Source organism: Cupressus sempervirens, chromosome 11, assembly GCF_028749045.1.
Source record: "Cupressus sempervirens isolate cs-2001-9-10 chromosome 11, ASM2874904v1, whole genome shotgun sequence".
Lineage (NCBI taxonomy): Eukaryota > Viridiplantae > Streptophyta > Pinopsida > Cupressales > Cupressaceae > Cupressus > Cupressus sempervirens.
In genome coordinates, this window is record NC_143128.1 from 582,907,848 (window position 1) to 582,923,979 (window position 16,132).

General features: G+C 32.9%; 1 pseudogene; it reads left to right on the forward strand.

Moving 5' to 3' along the window:
- Positions 1-6,721: 6,721 nt before the first annotated feature.
- LOC149530995 (protein COBRA pseudogene) lies at positions 6,722-7,414 on the forward strand (annotated as a pseudogene).
- The last annotated feature ends 8,718 nt before the right edge of the window (positions 7,415-16,132 follow it).

The window sequence follows — 16,132 nt, forward strand, 5'->3', positions numbered from 1 at the left end:
GTCAGAACATGTATAGAAACACTTACCTAACAAATCTTAGAGGCACCCCAATAAGCTCAAAACCTTATGAAGACATTGATGATGAGCTAGATATAATGATGGCTCAAATGGACCATAGCTAGGAGTCAGTGAAAAGGAACATCTACTCAATCTTTTCCAAAATTTGTAGCAGAATCTTCTTCCTAATGTGGTACATCAAGTGCAACATTATCTATTACTCAAGGGCCAACACAACCCTCAGATAGAAGTGATAAACCTCCCAACAAAATCATTCCCCTAGCCAAAACTTGTTAGGATGGCTCTCAACCTGTAATCAAAACTCCATCAGAAACTAAGAAGAAGAAGAAGGAATTAAAAGATGGTGTTGTCACACTTTCTCTCTCACCCCATAGTAGTCTAATCCCATTAGTGAGTGTAGCACTACTCCTTCCAAGTAGTCTCCAAGAACAAGTGGTAGATCTTGGAGATGGTGCAAGTAACGAGAGTGAGTCTACCAAATCCAATAATGCAACAAAGAAGACTAGAAGTAGAGAAAGGCCTGGAATCATCAAAGCTCATCTCACAAGCTTCGAAGAAACCTTTATCTTCAGCCACAAAAATATTGACCCCAGTCAAGAGAAAGATGTTTAGTATAGATACACTTGTCACTGCATCGAAGGTGATTGGCACAAAGTCATGGCTGAGGGCACCTTAGACAGAAAAAGAAAGAGGAAAGAGGAAGAAGTTCCTAATAAAGAGACTTTATCTCTAGCTATTTGCTCTGGATCAACATTGAGAAAAGTCAAAAAGGAGAAGAACTTGTCAATTATTGGATAAGACACAAACATAGGGCATCTGATGATAGAAATTTCCAAACCCACTAAAGAAGGAAGAATCAAAGATATGTCTGCAGATGATTTTTCCCTTCATTCTATGGTACTTTGGGAAGTTAGACATGACACCATGTTTGGCCTATGGAAGTCAAAAAATGATGTGATAGAGGGACAACTTGAAAGCCTTAAATTATCAAAACTCACAATGATCATACAAATTCATGAACTCAATGGCTTCATTAGGTAGTTAGTCACCCCATTGCCAAGCATCTCTGGAATGTCAATTACCAGTTATCCTACTACTACTAATGTTAAAGTACTCAACTCTCAGCTACAAGAAGACATACATTTCAGGAAGATTGGTAGAGAGTGGAGTGGGAAACTCAAGTTAGAAGGACTTGCTAATATAGAGTAGATTGACAATGCAATATTAAGGCTCGAGATAGAGAAGGACAATATTTCAGCCAATCAATCCACCCTAGTAGCGGAGAAAGTTAAGAGTGAAGATTGCATTTCTTTACTAAAGATGATCATCCATATGAAGGCTAAGGGGGCTATGGAAGTAAATATTCTCCATAGGGGAGATGAGCCTCTATTTGAGTGGCTAAAGAGAACAGAATTAAAGTCTAAAATGATCCTAGCGGCAGAGGAAGGACTTAAAGAAATAGAAGATAAAGTGAAAAAGGATGAAGACAGAGAATATGAACTCTTAAAAATTCTACATATAGATTCCCAAACTAGTGAACAAGGAAAGGGGATCATCGGAGCGGTCGTCATACCAAAAACTTTTGCAGTTATATAGATGGCTTGACAAAAATATCTTACAATCACTAGAACAAAGTTTCCAAGCTCCAAAAACTTGGGGGTGTGTACATGTGGCTATGGAGGAGATATAGGATTGGTTAAATGTCATCAAAGATTTAGCTAGATAGAAAATCCAAAATGGCTCTTGAGATACACTAATGTCCATGTTCATGGACATGAAGAATTGATTCCAATCATTGTCACTGCCAAGGCCTATAAGAAAAAATTAGAAAAGGGAAAGAAGGTGAAGTGATTCATATCTCGTCCTCTCATATTTTGAGGTAATGATTGTAATGGACAAATTGGCTCCTTGCCATTTGTCAATTTTTTGGAGATAAACCAACTTGAATCCCTTTTTGTAATAGTCGTCTCAGAATCTTATATGTACAAAATTGAAAAATTAATAAAAGGTTGGCTGATTTTTGGTGTGAAATACTAGAGGTTGTAGAGACAATTGAATGGTGTTTTCTGTCAATTATTTTCTATTCCATTCTTTCTATGTTAGTGTTATGTTTTCTCTTTCATCTGAATTGAATCAAGGAATGAATAGAGTTTTATTCCCCTATTTTGAAATAGTAAACTGAAGATAATAGTATTGTCATCATAAGTTCAAGAGAAATTTCTTTCCATGTTTTCTTTCAAGTTAGACTTTTCCATCTCTAGAGTTATTTTCTTGCTAATATGAGTTTAGTTTTAGATACCATACATTGTTGAGTCATCAAGCTTTGCAATTTTATAAGATGTGTGAATCCATACACTTAAATAATCTTAAAATTCCAACTCTTGCTTGGGTTAGTTCATGTTTAAGCCTAGCTTGGTTCACCTTTTCTATTCTCGAGTTAAGAACAAAGCCCATCCTAGAATTAGAAGAAAATTTCATTCATGGAAAATGACAAATACAATAGCGAGTTGTACCTAAGAATTTAGAGGGGAGTTAGTCATTTAATAACAACTGCCCAATTGTTGTAATCAGATGTTGTTCACAAAATTTGGGCATTTAAGAGTTAAATCAAAAGAACAATATGTTTACCAAATAAACTCTTTAATACATATTTTTTTGTTAAATTAATTAATTAGATTATATTTTAATTCTATTGTTATTACTATTTATTTATGTCTCATTTGACACAGTGGACATTAGAAACTACATATAATTGGTAAAATTTGTTTCTTTTTGAGATCTTTCAAAACCTTAGATTAGCTAGCAACCTAATTTATGAATAGCCAAAATGCACATTCCATATGGTTTTGGTTCTCTTAGTGGGTGCTTGGTTTGATCAACATGCTAGAATTATTTCTAGACTCAGTATTATGGAAAGTATTTGCAGAGTTATTGGCTCATTAGGAGAGCTTGTGATGTTGCATGATTAAAGTATATGTTGGGGCTTTTGTTATGCCATGTTATCTAGTTGTAAGTATGTTTTTTGCTTTCATATTCTTTCATGCTTATGCTTTTTGTTAGAGTCTTGCTTTATACTCATATTAGTTATTATTCACCATATTTATTTGGGTTAGTGATTGAGCATCTGCTTGAATTTGATAGGCATTTTATCAATTGAACAAATGCTCTATTTTGAGTGTATGTCTTTTATGCCTTCATTGTGATCTTAACTTACTACTCTTTTCTCTACTTATGATACACTGTTGAGTTGGTAATAATTTGATTTTTATTTTTGACAAATGAATAAATGTTCTTAATCACATATTTGGACTTTGGTTATAATTGAGTTTTCAATGCATGAATGCATGTTGTGAATTGCATCATTCCACTATTTCTTGACAATGCATTGTGAAGGTTGTACATTACCTTTTAAAGTTCTACGTCTCTATAGAGTTTCTCATTATTTTACATAATTGTGTCACTAGCTATTTAGAGGATGAGGTTGATACAATATTGAAGATATATTTTTTATGTGCTCATTTTATGTGGATTTATTGAGATTCAAAAGATTTATTTATATTGGGTAGTCTTCATCTTTTCTTACAATGTTTTATTCACACATACTCTTGGTTGGTTTCAAGTTGCCATGGAGAAGAGTTAGTGATATTTATAGTTGTTCATTTTCGTTTACCATGCTTGTCAAGATAACTTTTGACATTTTTAGGTAGTAATTGGTAAGTTTTATTGGTATTATAGTCATTTAACTTCTCCTCATACCTTTTCCATGTTCACATGGAAAAAGTTTGATGTAAGAATGGGTTCAATGCATATTGTGAACTACATCGTTCCACTATTTCTTGATAATGCATTGTGATAGTTGTACATTACTTTTCAAAGTATCATGTATTTACAAAGTTTCTCATTGTTTTACATAATTGTGCAGCTGGCTATTTAGAGGATGAGGCTGATGCAATATTGAAGATATGTTTTTTATTCGCTAGTTTGATGTGGATTTATTGAGCTTCAAGAGATTTATTTATATTGGGCAGTCTTCATCTTTTCTCACAATGTTTTACTCACACATACTCTTGGTGTTTTCAATTAGCCAAGGAGAAGAGTCGTTGATATTTATAGTTGTTCATTTTTGTTTACCATGCTTTTCAAGCAAACTTTTGACATTTTTAAGCAGCAATTGTTAAGTTTTATTAGTATTATAGTCATTTAACTTCTCCTCATACCGTTTCCATGTGCACATGGAAAATTTTTGATGTAAGAATGGGTTAATACTTTACATGTCCACTTTTCCAATGCATTTTTTATGGCTTTCTTCTAATTCATCTTCTTATGCTCACTGTTAGACACTAGTGAGTATTTCATTTTGTCTAGTCTGCTTTGTGAGATCTTTGGATTATCTTTGGCCTTCACATTTTGTGCTTTTGTTAGTTTCTTATTACAACTATGGCTTTCTTCTAATTCATCTTCTTATGCTCACTGTTAAACACTAGTGAGTATTTCATTTTGTCTAGTCTGATTTGTGAGATCTTTGGATTATCTTTGGCCTTCACATTTTGTACTTTTGTTAGTTTCTTATTACAACTTAAATTGCTAATTAGTTTTGTGTTTTTATGTTTTCTAATCTTACATGTCTTTAATTTGTACCCTTCCAAAAAAAATTGTATGAAGTATCATTCTAGGATTTTCTCCTTTCATATCTTCCATGTAATATAAGGGATCCCCTCCACAATTGTTTCCTCCATCAAATAGGAAGATAATTGTTGGCTTTCTAACATCCATATGATAGTGGCAGTCTCCAACTTTCATCAATATTTTCTTTACAATTTCCAACCCTAATGGATATGTAGTTCCTTCACCTCGATAATATGGAAGAAGGAGATCAAAAACACCAATTTTTAGATTTTCCATCTGCAATGTGCAATAGAACCACTGATATGATATCATCAAAAACTATCTTAAAGTGAGCATGTATAAAGCTCAAAACTACCTCATACATTCATAATGTCCGATCAACCCATTGAACATGAGTTATCAATGATAAATTTGGCATCATGCAGGATACTCTTAGAGTGTCATAGTCAAAATGATGGTCATCATCAATCATATAACTTTTAGAAATTAAATTATACCCAATACTCTTCCTAGAGATGTGTCACAATTTCTCAATATGTCACATTTTTTTACATTTTTAGTAACTTTGTGTTTTTAAGGTCAAGTAAATATTTGTAGTGTCAATGAGGAAATTAAAAGATTGAGATTTACGTTTTGAAGGTCAAGTAAATATTTGGAAAGTATTTAAATTTATTTATCATAGGTCATCATATGCAAGGTATATGGTTGCCACTAAAGCTACTCTCTTTGCACATGTTTGACCATTGGTTTTGAGGATTTCTTTTACCACTTCTGAAGAGGAGAGCACAATCTACTTTTTCAAGGAAAGAGTAGGGAGACATTCATGAAGGATTGGTTGTAGAAAATAATAGCCTAACAATCCTTAGACTCCTCTATACAATAAAAACTTCTATAACTAGAAATCTCACTCATGTGTGCAATGGGTATGTCGAAGAGGTGTGGAAAGCAAGCAGGAGAAATTTTGGTCCATTTTTTATATGCATTATTGAAGTGCATAAGGTCAAATGGTAAGATGCTAAATAGAAGATGTTTTTTCAACAAAGATCTCAACTGAAAAGTGAACACACATATTTCACTTTGATCCTCTTACTCTTTCTCCTCACACATATCTCACATCAATCCTCTTACTATTTCTCCTCTCCCTCTCTATCTGTACCTATATATCCCTCTTTTTGTGAGAATTGAGAGGAAATTTTTTCATATGGATCCTACCCCATTTTTTCTCTTAAGCCTTGCTTTTCCTAGTGACATATTTTATTTGCAAGAAAGAAGTAAAATTTTGGCTATAGCAATGACTGCTAGCAGAGCATTGGTTGTGCACATAGTGCCCAGTTGGTGCATCATCTTTAAGTGGGGAACGATTCTAATGCTAGACAATTCGTGGTGGATCATTGTCTTCTTATAGTTGGCATACGTTCTTAGTGAAAGAAAAAAAGGCAGCATGGGGAAATATCAATAAAAACCTTCTATCATCACTTTGTAGAATAAGCGATCCAACCTCACAATCCTGTAGAATAAGTGTTCCATCAATCAATTTCAAAGCCACAACAGTTGAAAGATATTGAACCTTGATATTGACTCATATCTGTCTCCAAGACTAGTTACTCCATTTTGTTATGGAACCTTGAAAGGTGAATCTTTTTTTCGTGGTTCCATTTTGGGTAGTTTGTCTTGATTTTGCGCATCGTGTCTCGTATCATCCATATCTATTTCCACCTTAGAGATAATCTATGGGTTTAAAATTTTACTATGATAGCTAGTTAAATACGTTGCCAACCCCTAAAAGGTGATACTATGATTGCTCCACCCTATGTCGTATGCGTTCCCTTAATAATTTATACTGTAATTGTTGTCTGTGTCTGCAAGTGGGGTGATCGACTGAAATGAGAGTAAGGTGATGGAATTCATTTTAACATCTTCAATGTGTGCACAAATACAAGGCAGTGAGAATAGGTGAAGTGATGGAGTTTTGGAGCTCAGGGGTTTCTGACCATCTTAGGTAAGACATTTCTCTGGATTAGGAGTCCCTGTCGTTATGGAGGGACTCAATGATAGAAGATAACATTTCACATCTCAAATGTTGTTGGCTTTCACTTTAACTCAAGTCTTTACATTCTGCCCAACTAGTGCTTATGACCCACTAGATCCAAATAGCAACATAATAATCAAATGGGATCTCATTCAAAGGACAACTTTGGCTATGTGGTCATTATAACTATGTACAACTTTCAATAGTACATATGTATTCACCCTCCTGGTGGACCTTAGGATGGACTTGGGAAAATAAAGAAGTGATCTTGTCAATGATAGGCGCCTAGGTAACACATCAAGGAGACTTCTCTTGATTGAAGGGAAACATTCCACATTGTTTTATGAAGACTCCAACTACTGTAGATTTGCTTCCTACAACTCCTTATAATGAACATGTTGCTAATTACTTCAAAGGGGGAACGATTGCCTCTTGGGCCACGATCCAATAAATATTGCACCTGGTCCAAGATATACTTGAGGCCCAACCAAGAAAGTCTAGTATATTTCTATCTATAGATGGATTGTCGTCTCACAAAAGAATTTATGACATGGAATGTAACATGTACATACTCCCAATTTCTAGCCCAGAAATCTTCAACATTTTTTTCTTTCACTTACATCATTCTAAAATGATACTACAGTTCCATGCCTAGTTTGTACGTGTGGTTGCCAGAATAATATCACACAACTAGGAAGACGTGTCAAGTCAAATGCACTATTGCTGAAAACTCTAGAATGAGCTACATGCGATGGAACATTGTTGCTCAACATCCAAATTTTGACAACATTAGCCAACTTTTCAGCTGCAACTAAAAGCCATTAGCTCCATATGGGAGAATAAATGATACTGCAATGGTTTGGAGAGTTAAATACTATAATGAAATGCTTATGCAGGCATGACCTGATGCAAATGTGCAATCTAAGATACTTTTTTAATAATGACATATAAACATTCACTTTCAAACAAGGATGTGTCTACAACTAAAATATTACATGTATTATTTATCTTTAAGTTTTAAACATTGTAAGATTGAGATCATGATACTGTAAATTTAAATTAGATATAAGCTCAATGCAGAATTGTAGATGATGTACAAATTAAACTCAAAAACAGAGCGGACTGTACCTCATAATTGATTTCCAGAGTTGGACAGGGAAATGCAAAACATGGCAAAATTTGGGAGCTACCTCATGTATTTTTCATATACTTCCTTATGTCTTCTCCATGAAGACTTACAGAATGATGAGTTCATAACAACCAGCAGTTGATGGACTTTCTTTTTCAAGATTGGCTTCATGTTCTGGCTTGTGCCAGATATAGGAAACCTTCTTAGGTTGTTGTATTTATTAGTTTGTCAGGTGTTGATAGATTTCATTTTACTATCCATCCACTATTTTTATACTATTGTTGTAATTGGTTTAAGTTTGTAAGTGATTGTCTTTGGTAATCTTCTAAACTAGATTGACCAGCTTGATTTCATTACAATTTTCAACTATGAAACATATCAAAAACACTGGCAAAAGAAGATGAATCCTAAGAGTAAAGGAAAAAAATTATACCGTCAACGAGATGAAAATGTGAAATTTGATTGGAACTTTTCATAACTAGTAAGCAACATTTTCTTGCACATATGAAAAATAATGTTCAGATCCACTCAAAATGGTTTACATGAACATATCCCTTGGTATCTGTTGTTGGAATTATTCATAGCAGCTATAAATTTAACTTTTAGTGAAGGTCTTGGGTTTGATTCCTAACAAGTGAATGAAAATACTAAAGCTTATCTTCATCTCAACAAAGAGTCATTCTATACTGATTGCCAAAAGAAATGTATAAATGAATTAGATATGTTTCCCAAGTCACATGGTCATCCTAAGATAGTTGATCTTAATATAGATGGGGCTTGGGAAAATCTTAATGTAATTTAGCCAAAGATAAAACTTCATCCTGAAAGATGAATCTAGAGGCGTCCAACAAATTATACTTATTTCAGTCCCAAGTATCAAAGTAAAAATTAATGTAGATATCTTAAATAAATCTATCTAAAAAGAATTGCCGATAATATCCACTACAAATAATTATAATTTAATTTACTACATCTAAAATTATTTATATTTCCTTTATCTCCATTTATTTACTTTTTATTTTAATAGTTAACATTAACACGCTGACACCATCCCAATTCCCCATTCTGCCATTGTAGAATGCCTCTCAACAGAGAAGCCTTAAATGTAACAAGAGCAACTAAGAGTGTTGTAGACAAGATTACCCTCTAAAATAGAACTAAAATATTGTGCAGTTACAGGTTTGGTTGATTTGTAGGCCAAAATTGGTGTGGAAATTGCTCAGTTTAAGTAATGGACAACCTCCTATTAGGTGGCTGGAACAACTAATTTGGTTTCTCAACCATGGTGTAACTGTGTGAATAATTTTGATGGTTTGAATTTCAAGACTTGTCGTATGGCTCACTAGATGTGTGGCCTTCCATTGAATTTTGTGAAACTCTTATTATTGTGATCAATTTGTGGAAACTTCTATAATATATTTCAATCCAATTATTTGTAATATATTCCAAGCCAATTATTTGTGTAAACTTCTGTAATATATTTCAGTTCCAAATATCAAAGTAAGTAAAAATTAGTATAGATATCTTAAATAAATCTATCTAAAAAAAGGCCAATAGATATCCACTACAAATAATTATAATTTAATTTACTACATCCAAAATTATTTATATTTCCTTTATCTATTTATTTAGTTTTTACTAACTTAAGCTTTTTATTTTAATAGTTAACATTAACACGCTTACACCATCCCAATCCCCCATTCTGCCATTGTAGAATGCCTCTGGACAGAAAGGTCTTAAATGTAACAAGAGCAACTAAGAGTGTTGTAGACAAGATTGACACCCTCTGAAATAGAACTAAAATATTGTGCAGTTACAGGTTTGGTTGATTTGTAAGCTAAAATTAGTGTGGAAATTGCTCAGTTTAAGTAATGGACAACCTCCTATTAGGTGGCTGGAACAACTACTTTGGCTTCTCAACCATGGTGTAACTGCATGAATAATTTTGATGGTTTGAATTTCAAGACTTATCGTATGGCCCACTACATGTGTGGCCTTAGATTCAATTTTGTGAAACTGTTATTATTGTAATCGATTTTTGGAAACTTCTGTAATATATTTCAATCCAATTATTTGTGGATAGATATAATCTGATAAAATGGTTTGAAGATAGGCGTGTAGATCATTGTTACAAAAACATACTTCAATAAAGCGTTTACAAATTGAGATTATTTCATCATTTAGATTTTTTTTTACAAATATACTTTATTAAAGCAGTTCCATTTGTCCGCTCTTCGCAACTCCATCTATGTGCGGGAGTTTCCAATACACACTGTAAACTATGATCGGGGTGCAATTTTGTTTTAAAATTTAGATCATATTATGCAATTTGTCAGCAAAATGTTGATGTTCTTAATAACTTATCTTCTTACTCTATAACATCGTGGTAATAGATGAATCAGAAACGTTAGTTTTAAAAAAGGTCATACAATGAAAGCTAGGAATGGCAATTATCCACATTTAGGAAAATATAATATCATGAATTTACTTTAAAATCATTCAACTTGATGAGAACCCACTTCAATGCTTATTTTACTGTGCAGGAGTGGAAGTGTGAGCTTTGACATACAAAACTAGTGCGCTTACACTATGTGGGCCGTAGGGACTCTTTTTGGGGGAGGGAAAGAGTTGAGGAAGGGTAAGTCATGGCAAGTGAATGTGCCCGGTGGTGCAAAGGAAGATTTTGGGGTCGTACGGGCTGCGCCTTCAACGCCAGCAGTCAAGGAGGGTACAAGATCGGTGATTGCAACAGTGAACCATTGAGGCATCTTCTGCCCACAAACAACATCAAGGTGGATCGGGTACATTAGCCTAGTTAGATGCCCTTCATGGGGTTTCCAGGAAGAATACACAATATATTTGAAGGGATGTTGGGCACTCTTCTATTGGCCATCGTTCTGTCCTGGATCATAGATCTTCTAAAGATTCATATTATGTCACCTCACATACAAGGGCATCAAGGGTTCAGAAACAATATATTCATCCCCTTCCAATGTGGTGCTGGATGAGGAGATTTTGAGTGAGACTGGAAAATGAAGCTTTATTTACCCAAAAAAAAGTCTTCCAGAAGATTCAAAGGGTCTTACAGATCTAGAGTCGTTAGGGTTTCAACAAAACAAAAACAAATCAATTGTAGGGCTTATAAATTACCTTGCAGACAATAAGATTTATCTGTTGAAACCGAATGATCCATCCCACATCTGATGCCATGTCTTGCATAGTTTTGTCCCTACTGTCACACACTGCATCAGGGGAGTACGATCCTTATTACAAAGAATAATACATTTTTGAAGAACTTTTTATTAACTTTAACTTTTCTTTTTAAAATTTAAATTTTTTTATACTTAGTACAATTATACTAAAAATTAATAAATAATTCTAATAATAAATTAATCATAATACGCTTAGAATTTTTCTGAAGTTAAATTTGATATTTCTACATGTAGAGTAGATAATATTATGATGTGAAATATTTATATTTTTTAAGGTTTTATAAGTTTGAATGTGAAATAAGCTATTATCAAGATGAATTAAATTTAATTTTGAAAGTTAAATCCACCAAACATAATTTTAAGAAAATAAAATAGATGACTTTACTAGAATGTGACTCAAGTAGCCAATATTTAGATATATGGATTGAAAAAAGGACAAACGTATTATTTCAATAATATGAAACTTTATATCATTTAATATATATTATATATTATTTTATAATTATTATTAAATCAAATAAGAATACAATTTTTTTTAAATATATAATATATTCTTAAATCATTTCATTATATCTTCTATAGGTTACAATATAATTATCATTAGAATAAAGAATAACTTTTTAAAAATTGAACATATAAATTACCATTGAAAATTTTAAATATATATTTAATTATTGATATAGTATGATACTTATATTTTAGAAATGTATAATTATAATAGTAGTAGATATCATAGACTAAATATTTTCTAAACTAAAAATATAATAAATTTAATTGAAAAAGCATATTTTATTTTATTTTACTGATACTTTTAATCAAAATGAATCATTAATAATAATACTAATATTATACAATGATACACTAATTATATATATAACAATTTATAAATATAATGTTTTAACTTATTACAAACTTCAATCTATTTGCTTAAGATCTAAATTTTGACTTTTAAACAACTTTAATTATAACCATTTTAAAAATAAATAAGCGAAAGGGAAAAATACACACATATATAATATTTTTAGATAATTATTTTGTACATCAATCTTTCACTATGTTTCTCCCTAATTCTTTTTTATCAAGCCTCACTTTTTTTTCCTAATAGAGGCTCAGCTTTTCCCCCTAGCCTCTTTGGTTAAGAACCAAGGATTGTGAGGTATCCATTCCATCAAGGAATCCAAGCCTCACTTTTTTACAATAGATAAAATATTAGTATTAAGGAAAAAAATATTTGTTTATAAAGGCCAAACATATAATATAAAAGAAATCGTTCATTTAGTCATATTTATTTGGGTAACTGATTATTTGCTCATTTATTTGTCCATTTATTTAGTCATTTTAATTTATCTAACCTTGTGATTTTACGCAATGACCAAATTAGTCATTTATACTTAGAAATTGCAAAACAGTAGTAGAATTTGATCACTTTTAGTTACATGACTAAAAGTTTTAGTCATGTGACTAAAACTTTTAGTCATGTAGTCATTTATTTGCCCAAATTCTACTAGTGGATCAAAAGCAGAATCCTTGGTATGGCTCTTAAATTGGATATTGCAAAAGCCTATGATAAGGTGGACTAGGAGTCTTTGTATATGGTTCTAACTAGAATTGATTTTAATCACAAAGTTGTGGATTTGATCAAGTCTATGGTGGAATCTATTAGTTATGTTGTGATTGTTAATATTACTCCATGGGGATCCTTTAAGGTTGACAAGGGTCTCAAACAAGGTGACCCCATTTCCCCTTATCATTTTATCATGGTTGTTGAGGTCTTGGGTAGGTCCTTCTCTAATATTTCTGATGCAAGAACTCTAATTGGTGTTAAGACTACCACCACCATCCCCTAGAGGTTATACAACCATTTTTTGATGATACCTTTATATATGGATACACCTCATTTGTAGAAGCTAGAGTCTGGAGAAACTTGTTGGATGATTACACTAAAAGTTTGGGACAACATATAAAATCCGATAAAAGTAAAATTATTTCTTTGACATTGATCAAAATATCAAGTTGTGGATACAAAATATTATTGGCAATCAATCTACTAGTCTCCCTAATACTTACCTTGGCCTTCCGTTAATTATGAAGGAAGTGAGAAATCAATTCTAGAATACAATCCTTGAAAGAATGCAAAAAAAGATCATAGGCTAGAAAGGAAAGATTTTAAGTAGTGTTGTGAAGCTTCAACTCCTCATGGCCTCTCTATAAGGGGTCTTGGTGTACTTTTTGTCCCTATTTAAAATTACCAATGTCATGGTGGAGAAGTTAGAGAACCTCCAAAGATTTTTTTTATGGATAGGATGTGAGAAAAGGAATAGACTTAGCCTGGTAAATTGGGAAACAATATGTAAACCTAAGGCTAAAGGAGGGTTGGGGGTGTGTATGATAGTGGATATGAATAAATATGTCATTATTAAGGTGGGATGAAGGTTCACAAAGAATGACATACACTGCTGCAATATAATGAAGGCTAAGTATTTGAGCAATACTCTGTTTGTTTGCTTCTTTTTAGAGATTGACTAGCCACAGGGCTCCAAGATCTAGAATAATGTGATGAAAAAAACTAAGATCCTAAAAGAGGGACTAAGATGGTTTGTGGGGAGAGGAAATAGAGTGAGATTTTGGGAGCATAAGTGGCTAGTTGGGAAACCTCTATCCTATAGTAACTTTTATCAGTAGAGGGAATATCTTAAAGAAAATTTTTGGGAAAAGAGTTAGTGACTACTTGTTAGCACAAATGAAGTCGGAAAATGTTTTGGCTAGAGTACTAGGTAGCCTGACCTCTTTAGCTATATAACTTAAAGAGATCCTTAAGACTTATGGAATTACCCTTATTCTAAAGGAGGATAGGTTTATGTGGGAATGTACCTCAACTTGTGGATTTTCAGTAAATTTTCTTATGGCATGTTATTTGATAATGACACCATCTTGCATTATTGGAAAAAAAAATTCCATGGGCAACCTATACCTAAGATCAACTTCTTCTAGAGGATAACTTTACACGGGAAAATTCTTACGATTAATAATTTGAGGAAAAGAGGTTTTCAAATCCCTAATAGATGTTATTTATGTAAGGAAGAGGAGGAAAATATAAAACAAATTTTTACCTACTATCCTTTTATGTAGTAGATATGGCAATCTATCTTGAGGAAAATCCAATTTAAATGGGTATTCCTTCTAGATTTGTAACAATTTATCCTAAGCTAGGATTGTCACTTTGTGCACCCCCTACTTAGACTCTTATGGAAAATGGTTCTCCCTCATGTTTGCTAGGAGTTTTGCAAGGAAAGGAACAATTAAATCTTTAGGGAGGTGGAAAGAAAGGAGAAGATTATAGGTGAAAGTATTGTTAAACAACTAAAGGAGAACCTAGAGTTCACTAAATGAAAAATTCCTTAGGACCCCCTTGTGGTTAGTGGAGTAGAAGATTGCTATTAAGTGGAACCTCTCAGAGGTAGTTAAAAAATTTGATAATTCTAAGAAAATTAGATGAACAAATACTAAGTGGAATCCGTTGAGCCCCCCAAAGATAAAGCTGAGTTTTGATGCAATGAAAAGGAATTGTGGTGCTGTGGAGGGAGGAATTATTAGGGACTTGGCTAGTAGAAAACTCTTGGCCTATGCTAGAAACTTGGGAAATGCGACCAAAATGTAGTGGAAGTGATGACACTATTCTGGGGACTTAAGTTGGCTATCAATCTAGGTCAGAGATACGTCAGCATTGAAGGAGCCTCTTTTCTAATCATGGAATTGATTAAAGGTAATTTTTCTCTAGGATGATCACTAAGAGGTATTCTATGAGACATATGGAACCTCCTTGCTAAACATAACAATTATGACCTACCACACACTCACAAGTAGAGGAATGATGTGGAAAATGTTATAGAAATCTTGGGATTATAGGTTAAAGGATTACATTGTTGGTGGAAAATAAAGGCAATTCTAGTTGAGATCTGCACTCTAATTGATAGGGAATAAACATCTAGATAAAGTGCTCAATGAATAAATTCAAAATAGTTTTCACTTATTGGCTATTGTGGGTGGATATCTCATTAAGGTGTGATATTATGTCAAGTTAGATTTCAAATGATCAAATGGGTAAAATTTATCATTATTCTATTACTAATAGTGGCCATCAAAAAAACATATGAAGAGGTAATTATGAGATGAAGTGGATGTAAGTCGACAAAGATTTTGGGACATTATGTGAGGCTAAATCAAAAGTTGAATATTTATTACATAATTAAGAAATGTTCAAATAGCTTGTTGAAGTATGATTCCTGGAGGCTTAGGTGGATGTTGGGAAAGGTAAGAACGAAGGTACACACATGGATAGCTATAATTAATGGGACAATTTTTTAAAAGGCATTTCTTATAATTATTACTATAGCACAACTTTAAAATTTCATGCAAAGTAAATTGAGTTCATTTACTCCTCAAGGATTTTGAGAATATTTGAGGGCATTCTAAATCTTAGCAATTTGGAAATTTTAGAGAGTTCTAAGAAATGCTTAGAAATGGGGGGGAGGGAAAAATATGGTCCAAGAAACCTTATACAGGAATGACACTTAATGAAGACAATCTAGTGCCCTTTATGGAAGCCATGGCTAGGTATGATGACAATATGTTGGTCTAGTTCATCAATTCCTAGGTGGATAGGAAAGTTACCATCAATGGTATATCTTTCCATGTAATTGAGGAAATCATTGCAATGACAACTAGTCTAGCTATGTATGGAAGGAAATTATAGTAAGTTAACAAGGATAGATGAGACCAACATGAATAGATTCTTCAAGAAAAATAAAAAAGCGACAAGGTTTCCTAGTGGATTCAACAAAGAAAGTCTCCCAAACTTGTAGAATGAGGTATGTTCAATCCTCATGAAATATCTCACCTTAAATGGTAGATTTGGAGTTTGTAATTTTTATCATTTTCCTTTGCTTAACCACTTTAGACACAATGATGAGATTTCTATATCATTCTTTCTCTTGTATGACCTTGAGTCTATTATAACTGATGTTAGGGATAGGAAAAAGAAATGCAAAAGTTACACCATTTTGCATCAAGGCTTAGTTCTCCATCTCCATAATTTCCACATAACACTCAACCCTTCTC